Here is an 11,505-nt window from a genome sequence, read left to right on the forward strand (position 1 = left end):
TTCAAGAACCACTCCAGTATGGGTCTGTACCACGGGGTCCATCCCCCAGGAGCAAACTGCTGCAGCACGGGTCCCCCACTGGCGGCAGCTCCCCCCAACCCCCTGCTCCTGCGTGGGCTCCTCTCCACAGGCTGCAGCTCCGGCCCGGGGCCTGCTCCTGTGGGGGCTCTCCATGGGCCGCAGCCTCCTCCAGGCCACATCCACCTGCTCCACCAGGGGCTCCTCCACGGGCTGCAGCATGGAGATCTGCTCCATGTGGGACCCATGGGCTGCAGGGGGACAGCCTGCTCCACCAGGGGCCTCTCCACAGGCCGGAGGGGAACTGCTGCTGCGTGCCTGGAGCACCTCCTACACTCCTTCTGCACTGACCTTGGTGTTTGCAGGGCAGGTTCTCTCTCCCAACTGCTATTGTGCAGCACTTTTTTTCCTCTTCTTAAATCTGCCCTCACAGAGGCCCAACCAACCTTCCTCACTGGCTCGGCTCTGGCCAGCAGCAGGTCCCTTTAAGAGCCGGCTGGAGCTGACTCTGATCTGACATGGGGCAGCTGCTGGGCTCTGCTCACAGACGCCACCCCTGGAGCACTCCCCCCACTGCATCCTACCAAATCCTTGCCTTGTAAGCCTGATACATTTTGAAATAAGTTATAGAGTACGTATGGGAAATCAGGAATATAATTCAAAACATAGCTGAAGGCCAAGCTTTACACAAGACCTCCCAGCCATTGTCTAGATGGAATTTTGCTGATGGCAAAAATCTTGTTGCATCTATGCTTTCCTTTGACAACCTCTTTCCAGCCCCACTCCATCTATAGCTATAGCCTTTCTTTTTTCTTCAGCCCAACCCTAGCTTTAAATTGAAGCTTGAGACTTCTACAAGGACCCCCGCACTCATTACCCAGTTGAAAAACTTCTCAGAGCAAAGTTCCCCTTGCATCCCACATTTTATTTTGTCAGTCTGTTTTCAGCCCCACTACAACTGCAGTTTGCAAGAAATATTCCTTCTTTCTGGCATCTCGAACCTCAGCCTTCCATAGAAGAGCAAGTTTTGCCACATAGCTGTAATGAAACTTTAATATTGTGGTTTTATTCAGAAACCAGAGAATCCTTCTTGTTAAAAGATAGCTCCCCAGATTTCTCCCAAACAGAATCACAGAACTTGATAATGTTAGCAGGGACCTCTTGAGGTCATATAGTCCAACTCATCAGCTACAACAGGTTGCTCAGGGCTATGGCCAGACAAATATTGAATACCTCCATGGATGGAGACATTGCAGTCTCTCTGTACAGCTTGTTTGAACACCCTCACAGTAAAAGTGTTTTCCTATGTTCAGATGGATCATCCTGTGTGACAATTTGTGCCCATTGCCTCTTGTCCTGTCAGAGGCATTTTGATCCCCGCCTTTCCCTGCCTTGAAATTGTCTCCTAAACATCCCAGAGTAATCTGCCTATCATTGTTCCTCTAATTCTTGTTGGGTCTTTGTGTCAAAACAGATGTTTCAGTCTCTAACACTAGACTTTCTATAGGATGGAGAAACCATCCAACGAAGAAATAATCTTTCAGTTATATCACCCAACTTTAAAATCAGATTAGTTGTGATGTAATATACTTTTTATGATGGGAAATGCTGTTTATTCTAATTTTTCAATTTATTAAAATATCCAGCCTTACTCCTTCACCATTTTCCTTCATTTTTTGTCATTTGTCAAAAAATGACAAAAAGCAGGTAACGTGGTGGTTTTACCCTGACGGGCAGCTGAACTCCACAACTGCCCTCTGACTCCCCCTCATCAATGGAAAATGGGGAAAAAATACAATGGAAAGAGCTCAAAGGTTGAGATAAGGACAGGTAGATCACTCACCAATTATTGTTACGGGCCAAACAGACTCAACATAAGGAGCTTAATATAATTTATTGCCTATCACTAGCAGCCCAGAACAGTAAGAAACTAAAAGCAAAGTATAAACACCTTCCCCCCTCATCCAACCTCTTCATCTCTGCCACTCCTTCACAGTCATTCTGTGCCCCTGCTCCACCTGGAGTCCCTCCCACAGTATGGTGTCCTTCACAAACTGATCTTATGTGGACTTCCCACAGGCAGCAGCTCTTTAAGAACTGCTCCAATACAGGTCCGTACCATAGGGTCCATCTGTCAGGACCAAACTGCTCCAACATGGGCCCCCCAAGGGCAGTAGGTCCCCCCGGATCCCCTGCTCCTGCGTGGGCTCCCCTCCATGGGCTGCAGGAGAACTTCTGCTATGTGCCTGGAGCACCTTCTACCCTCCTTCTGCACTGACCTTGATGTCTGCAGGGCTGTTTCTCACTCCTCTCTCCCAGCTGCTGTTGCACGTCAGTTTACCTTTCTTAAATCTGCTCTCCCAAAGGCCCAACCAATGTTCCTCACTGGCAGCGGGTCCCTTTAGGAGCTGGCTGGAACTGGCTCTGATCTGACATGGGGCTGCTGCTGGGCTCTGCTCACAGATGCCACCTCTGCAGCCCCCTGCAACCAAAACCCTGCCGTGTAAACTAAATACATATATGCATATGTATAGAAATAAGACCTTCAAAGTAATTATCTCCATTCAGTCTTACAGCTAAGAAAGTCTGTCACGATTATCAGAGAATTAGAAAAAGACAAATTCAATCCTTGGAGATGTTCTAGTTAACTCACCAAAAATGTTGTGTGAAAAGCACTGAACTGTAGTTTTACCTGGGCTTCGAGTTCTGAGAAATAAACTGCACAGTTGACTTTGTTCATTGCAGTGGCACCACATCAGTCTCAGTCCCTTATGATCTTCATTTTGGATTCTGTTTCTTTTTTCTCTTTCCATTTATCTTGTAATAAAGCTGTAAAATATTAGCCTATGTCCTCTTTCTTTCTCTTAAATTCACTTTTACCAAACAAATGGAATGAGAAATTTATGAGAAGAGAAAAGTTTTCTTTCACCCAAAAGCTTCCCATCAACTTTACACATACTACAAAGCAGGGACAACCAATAATCTGGTTCCAGAGCAGCCAAACTAGAACGCATCAGCCAATAAGCAAATTGAGAAACCTCTTTTGTTGTTGTTATTTTAATGTAGGCATATGCTTTCTAATTATAAGGATAAGCACATCAAATAATATTTTATGTGAGAATTGGTCAGGATTTAAAATTGGTTGTTCAATTGAAGTGGAGGTACAAAGAGATGGGAGTCAAGAACAGAGGTATATGAATTAGGGTTATGGCTCAAAAATAAGGAGGAAAGGAATGAGAATATTGAGAGTATAATCAGACAGCTAATGTTTTATTTCTATGAAACATTTTGAACTAACTTTCTGGGGAAAAAAAAAAAGAAAAGAAAAAAATTTAAAGAAAAATTTAAAGAAAAAGAAAAATGTAAAGAAAAAGAAAAAAAGAAAAAAGAAAAAGAAAAATTTAAAGAAAAATTTAAAGAAAATTTTAAAGAAAAAGAAAAATTTAAAGAAAAAGAAAAATTTAAAGACAAAGAAAAAGAAAAAATTAGAGAAAGAGAAAGAGAAAGAAAAAGAAAAAGAAAAAGAAAAAGAAAAAGAAAGTAAAAGAAAAAGAAAGTAAAAGTAAAAGTAAAAGTAAAAGTAAAAAAGAAAAAGAAAAAGAAAAAGAAAAAGAAAAAAAGAGAAAGAAAGAGAAAGAGAAAGAGAAAGAGAAAGAGAAAGAGAAAGAAAAAAAGAAAGAAAAAGAAAAAGAAAAAGAAAAAGAAAAAGAAAAAGAAAAAGAAAAAGAAAAAGAAAAAGAAAAAGAAAAAGAAAAAAAAGAAAAAGAAACAAAGGACACTTATTAGCTAATAGTTTTCCTGAAGTAAAACACAGAAGAATCAGGCCACAAAAAGAGCAGAGCTCGTAAATTTCAGGCCTTTTCAACTCTTGTCTGTTTCATTAAATACCTAATTTATATTCAAAAACGTACTTTTCAAATCTCAGACAATGTGCTGAATTTTGTGTAAATCCATATAGTTTCCAAAACACCTCACACCTTCTACACATGCTTCTGGAATGCCACATGTGTTCCTGGAAAGCATGCAATAAAGTGTAAGCTAGTAGTAAACCTTCATTTACAATAAGCTATCAAATTTTCCTGGAACTCCCTTCTGGTGTTACAAACCTGAAGAAATATCCTTATTTAGTCAGTTTCATAAATTACAGATAGTACTTTCATATCATATTTGCAAGCTAATTTCTACACTTCAGATATCTCAGATAATTCAGATTCTGTAATTACCAACATTATTTTTTCTCTTCAAACCATAATACAGTTACTCAAAATTATTCCAAATGTTTCATCTACAGTCATGCATGAAACTGAACACAGGAATAACTATCAGAATTATAAATTCTCCTGTAGTCCAAAATTTAGGATAAACCTTCAACAGACAAGGAAAACTTGCTCTTGAGAAATTTATTGAAAATAGTCCCACAGATCCCTTATTTTTATCTTTCTTTTCATCTTGTGTTTGTATAGAGAAATAGATTCCTTCATCTTTTATAATAGACTTCTCTCATGACTGTTCAATTGCTCTTTTTTTTTTTTCTCACTAGACTCATCGCTTATTTTTTTTTTCTTTCTAATGAGTGGTATGTCCCACCAGTTCTTCAGAAGAAGAATCGGAACCTTAATGAGCTTCAGCATTTCCCTTAGCTGTCTGGGGTCCACAGCTTATAACTTTCTCACATTTCCTTATTTCAAAATTTCTAGTAGTTACCATTCTGAATCTTCACAAGTTAAGAGCAGGAGACCCAATTCCTTATTAAATTATTATCCCTTATTAAATAGGACACAAAGAAGTATTGGCATTTCCTATCAAATTGCTGCTATGTGGAAGATATGAATTTCTCACTCAGCCACATTTGCTAGGAAATGCCTGACTCTTAGTATGCTATTCAGAGCAATGAAAATATGAAAAAATAAATAACACAACTGAAAGCATTTAAAGTTGCATTTCATGATGCCATGGATATGGTACTCTGCTTACAGTGTCTCACAATGAAGTTTTGCCTTAGCACTCTAACAGTGGACAAGAAATTCTCAACCCAGTTATCCTATAGCCATTCTAAATTGTGATAGTGAATGGTAAGAGTTAAGTTTTTCTCTGTATTAAACTGGTCTTCAACTCTTCATCAAAAGGTAGTCCCTCACATACGTTGCAATGTGTAATTCAAACTTTTCAACACATAATAAAATATTTTAATTTCCTTCACAAAACTCTTACGTGGATCTTTAATTCTCTTTATCACTCACAAGATGCCAGGAATTGTCCTTTCCAGAAGCAATTATAATTTAAAGAGTTCAGCCTTGAAAATCTATTATTTATTTAATATTGCCAGGGCCAGCAGCTGATGTATCTTCTAAGTAATGACGGTTTTCAGTGTATAATTTTAAGCTGGTGAATTCAGCTTTTGAAGAACATCTTAATTTGTTTGGCTTAGAAGACCAATAACAGGATAATCCTTCACCTCGGTTAGTTCTAGTGTTTGGCTAAGAAGAAATCCACAGAGGCAAGAATTTGCGAGTACAGATCACTTTTCTTGGAATATCTAAATCTGAGATTCTTAACTGACTTGTTTTTCAGTATCTCAGTTTCCAGTATTTCTTGAAACTCTAGCTACTCTAAGAACTGTTGTAAAGGAGAATCAAAATAAATAGTACCTGTCAAAATCCTGAACACAATTTTTCAAGTCGGAAAAATATTAAATGTGTTCCATGTGAGACATATTAACAGCATTTTGTTTTGTATATAGAAGACTCTTTGCTTCTGTCAGTTTTGAACCAGTTTTACAAGCATTTAGATGGATAGACAGTGGTTTCATAGTTGTTCAAGAAATTACCATAATTTTTAGCTCTCAACACTAATATGAGAATTTACACCATATTTTTACCAATGTTTAGGAAAGGTTAGCATCAATAATAAAGCTTTTTATTTGAATTTTTACAGTTTTAATAATTAATGCACTTGGGGTTTCATTTTGCATCCATAATGTTTTAGAATTGATATAATTTAACCTTAATTAACCAAAATTGATCTGTTTGTAATATAAGGATGAAATACACTATCAATTTTAAAAGGTCTCAGAAGAAAATTCCTGCAAATGTATTTAAAAATCTGTGTTAAATATCCTTACTATAAAATTCAGTTTGGCTTCTAGGAGGAACAAGATAATATTTACTGCAATTCAGAGGATCAAATTCTTCCTTGATTTGGATGTATTACTTGAAGAAAGTACAGGGCTAAGAAAAGAGAAGTGTTAGAACTAGTGGATGTTATGCTTCATGTTTTAGACCTTAATTCATTCCAATATGTACTTTTTGATATATCCACGGTTTTTAAATTTCTCTTCCAGATATTTCAGCTTATTAAGATTCAAATGCAATATGCAGTTCTCTTTCTGCACATTTTTTTTTTAATTAATGAGGAATAGTTGTGCTTCTGGAAATGATAATTAAGCCTTTTTTTGCCAAACTATATCAGTGGTAATCTGTATCTGATTAACATATCTATATTTTCTGCTGTAATTATGCAATATTACTAGCAGTATCAATATCCTTCAATACTATAATTTCATATCATAATTCAAAAAGCAGCCCTTGTAAACATATCCATTACTTATAAGTATCTGGAATATGTGTTAGGTAGTTATATGCTCTTGTTAGCAACAAGAATTGTTGTTGTTATCAAAAGTCTTTGCTTTTAATAAAGACCGAAGAGCACTGATGCTTCTTAGGCAATTTTTTACTGCTGCTGCACCATGTAGCTAGTTACCCTCAAATCCACTGAGACAGGTAAAGAACCATATCTCCAACATAGTGTGACTGCACATGATTCTGGCTCATACCTTTTCAGATCAATGTCATGGGTAAGTGGTCTGTATCCCAACAACCCTGGGATCAGGCACGTTATAAGTTATGCAAAGAAGCTGGATCACTGCAGAGTGATCCCAGGATCAAAAACTGTACAAACAGCTCAAAGCCACCTTTGAATGCTACAAATTCCAAAGGAATAAAAAATCTACCATGCCACACACTTCAAAAGCAGAGCCTAGAACTGAAGTCTGTGCTTCAAAGCACATTACAAACTCATTTGATTAATTCCCACAGATTTATGAGGTTGGAAAGGATGAGCCCAAACCTAGAAATGGAAAACTGAGAAGAAGAAAATTTTATTCTTGTGTCAGAAAAAAAGAAAAAAAATCTGATTTTATATGAATATTGGTTCCCAAAACTATCATAAATAGCGTGGAGATAATAGTATAGAAGTGCTACTAAATATTTTTCTTGAAGACTCAAGCTCATCTATAATTGCTATAAGCAGTCTGCATCCACCCATCCACCCACCCACCCATCTCTTCCTCCCTCCCTCCCTCCGTTCCTCCCTCCTTCCCTCCCTTCCTCCCTCCTTCCCTCCCATCCAAAGGATAAAAGGATTAGATTACTCCACAACTAACAAGAAGTGGCTCAATAGAAAGAGGCCTGTACACTAAAATAATCCAAAGTGAGGTCTGTTAATATTTTAAGGATTTTACTTCGGGAGAGCAGTGCTGTTCCAATGACTGAAGATTAGCTACTGAAATAGCGCACACCTGGAACACATCTTCCAGTATAATTTCACCAAAAGAAGTCCAGTTCGTGTGCTCTAGTTACCTCAGAAACAGTGTGGGAATAGTAGTAGACAGGTTTCACACCTAAAACAGTCCTCATCTAGTGTATATCATAACAATAAATACCCCGTTAGTTAGCATATAGGATTTAACAATGGTAGAGTGGAAAAATGAGTCTATGGAAAGTCAGTGATAGCTATGAGGTTTTTACATTCTTAAAAGAAAGTATTTCCCTAAGATTTAAGAAGGCAATTAAGACTTTTTGAGCTTGGTTATCACTAGATGTTAACAGCCTAATCCATATCTATATATTAAAAAAAAAAAAAAAAAAGACTACTTATCAAAACATGGAATTTTGTGAAGGTCAGAGAGAGAAAAAAAAAAAAGAAAGAGAGAAATTTAAATCTTGTATTTCTAAATCTGATCTGCACTTGCATTTCTTCTGGGGAGATAATAACACATCCAAAAATTTACCAAAGAGAAATAACTGGCAGCAGTAAGGAGACCTGAGTATCTTATTAGCCAAGCTCAGCAAAAGTGGAATGGATAAATCACTCTATACAGCCATTTCTGGCTGGTGACACAGATCAGCAAGAAAGTAATAGATTTCACCTCCTAATAACATGGAGTTTTATAGGTAACTCTGCTAGCTACATAACTGGGATTGCACATAGTAATGATAGGAAAAACAGACACCACGCTGCATTTATTATGCAGTACAAAATTGTTGCATATAGTTGCAAATGCTAAAGTAACTTAAAGCAACTCTATGTAAATACCTGTGGTATGCCTGCAGCTGGAGACCTGATGAAGTACTCCATGATGAGAATGAGAATATACCTAGGAATTGCATTCCAAGGCGTGTAGGAGGAATAAATAAAGGTACTAAAGGATCATTTGGACACGCGTAAACTCAGAGACTTGTATATCTTTGGAGCTAACTCTCATCATTCAATAATAAAATCAAAATTTATTAAGCTTAATTTTCAAATTAAAATTAAATCAGCAGAGAAAACCTATGAAAAGAGAATTGTCTCTCTCCTTCATAAATTTTGCGAATCCGTATTAATTCCATTCCTGATACCAAATGTATGATATAACTGGGATGTCTCCTTCGCTGGACATATTTAAAAGCAGTCTGGAAATGTTCCTGGGCAATCTGCTCTAGGTGTCCCTGCCTGAGAAGAGAGTTGGACCAGATGACCTTTAGAGATCCTTTCCAACCTCACCCATTCTGTGATTCTGTTGATTCTGTTGGTTTTGATCCTTCAGCATGTGGCACACAGTATAAGCAATTTTGTGGCAAAAGAAAGTGGATGATAGGATAAAAATCCTGAAAAAAATGTATAAATCGACGTTTTGTCTATGCTGCAATAACAGAATCACAGAACTGTAGGGGTTGGAAGGGACCTCAAGAGATCATCAGGTCCATCGCTCCTGCCAAAACAGGTTCCCTAGAGCAGGAATCTGCCTTTCATTCTCTATTGTCTTTTCTCTCCCTCCCTCCCTCCCTCCCAAACCTCCCTCCCTCCCAAAACTCCCAAACCTCCCTAGTCACCCTCCCTCCTTCCCTCTCTCCCCTCTTCCCGCCTTCCCACCTTCCCGCCTTCCTGCCTTCCTGCCTTCCCACCTTCATGCCTTCCTGACTTCCTGCCTTCCCACCTTCCTTCCTTCTTTCCTTCCCTCCTTCCTTCCTTCTCACCCCCTTCCTTCCCACCTTCATTCCTACCTTCTCCTTTCTTCCTTCCTTCCATCCTTGTCATTTCCTCTCTGCCTATCTCCATCTTTCTCTTGTTATTTCTTCTAACTTGAATGGTAAAAAAGGATAGCCACCTAACAGCCATGTCATAGGGTTGCAGCACAGACGTGACTCCTGGTCACCCGCCCTGAAGATGTCATAGCCATTTCACAGTGGGCAGATTGATGGTATTGGTTGAGCCTCTGTACGAATTGTGACACAGCCAGGCCAGGACTGTATACAAAGGGCTGCACCAACCCAAACAGGCAGATGGGCAGGCCACAAAGCAAATGGAAGGAACGGAGGAAAGTGAGGTAAGGAGTACCAATATGAGCGTGGGTGACTGATCGTCCATGTCTACAGCAGCTAGTTGACAAGAGAGCGACATGACCAGACCATGGCAAGGTACTGTCAATGTAATCAGCAAACATAAGGCCAGAGAACTGTGAGCAATCCAGAGCACAGAAAGACAGCAAAGCCAGGAAATATATAAGGGCCTTTACAGGAGCAGGAAGCATCACCAAAACATCCAAAAAATAACGATTCTAACTGTTTACATACAGCGTGAATGAGTATGTACGAGAATGTACAGAATCTATGGGAAACATAAGTTAAACAAAGCCAAAGGTACAGGTAGTAGAAAGATCCCCCATTTCTGTTTCCTCTCCTGCTCTGCCACGGCAGCTGCAGGGCTGCAACAAGGCCACGGAAAAAGGGAGCTCCGCCCCACCCACCTTCAAGGATATCTCTTAGGGGCTCCCTGGCAGCTGACACGTGCCACCTGCTGTGGACAAAGGGAGCTCTCGACCACCCACCACCTCCCTAACCTCCCATTTCGTCCCGGGCAGCTGCAAGGTCCCCACACCTGTGGACAGACGGCGCTCCACGCCACCCAGCCATTCTGCAACCAGCGGCAACAGGACCGTGCCCAAAGCCCTGGGCAAAGGGAGCCTCGCACAAGCAACAGCTACAACCTGTCAACGTCTTCTCAGGGAGCTGCAAATCCACACAGTCAGGACACAAACACGAGGCCGACTCGCTCCCACTTCTCAGGGCCTCCCTGTCTGGTGCAAGCTTCCCGCACACATCAACACAGGGGGCTCCGCAACTCCAGCCACTTCTCTAACGCATCCTCCTCTTCACAGGCACAAAAAGGGACTTCACGGACGTGGAAAAGAGGCGCTGCGAACCACCCAGCATCTTGCACACGTGTCTCTCACGGTCAGCACACGCACCTTCAACTTGCCTATCACAGTGTCACACCCAGACAAGGCACCAACAAGACTCCTATCAAACCTGTCATTCTCTCCCAGGCCACCACAACGGCCCAACACCTACCGGCAAAGGGATCGCGGAAAAACACCGCACTTGTCGAACCCCTCCTGGTGTGGAAGGTAGCTGGAACGTTCCAAAGGCTTCCCACCACACATTCTCTCTCTAACCTCTCCTTTATTCCCTGGCAGATGGAAGGTCCCCACGGCTCAGGACACAGGGCGCTCCACGCCACCCAAACACTCGGTAATCATGCATGTTCCCACCTGAAGCAGCACAATGCCCAAAGCATTGCACAAAGACAGATTCCCAAAAGGCAGCTCGAGAAGCTCTCCAGGGCTTCCCAGGGACCTGCAAACCCACCTGGTCGGGGCACAAACACAAGGCAGCATTGCTGCCACCTCTGAAGGGCGCCTGTCAGATTCAAGGGACCCCTAGGCATGCACACAGGGAGCTCCGCAACTCCAACCAGTTCTCCAACAAATTCTCTTCTTCACAGGCACAAGAAAGGATTGCAGAGTCATGGAGACGAGGAGCTCCACTACAACCAGGCTATCTCCAACCTCCCATCGTCTCCCTGTCACCTCCACCCTCCACACCCTCATGGACAACGGCTCACCTCTGCACCACGCTGCAACTCGAACACCTCTCACGGTCTGCACAGGGAGCTACAGCTTCCCCAGAGCTGCGGACACCCAGAGCTCGGTACCACACACCAGCGCTCAAAGCTCTCATGCTCTCCAACACCATTGCGACGTGCCAACAGACATGGAGAAAGGGAGCTCAGAAACACACCACATCTTTCTAACCTCTCATGCCAGTCAAGGTACACACAACTTCCCCGTAGCCTTGGACAAATGGAGCTCCGCACCTCTTGCCTCCT

The sequence above is a fragment of the Cygnus olor genome, chromosome 1, assembly GCF_009769625.2.
Source record: "Cygnus olor isolate bCygOlo1 chromosome 1, bCygOlo1.pri.v2, whole genome shotgun sequence".
Taxonomy (NCBI): Eukaryota; Metazoa; Chordata; class Aves; order Anseriformes; family Anatidae; genus Cygnus; species Cygnus olor.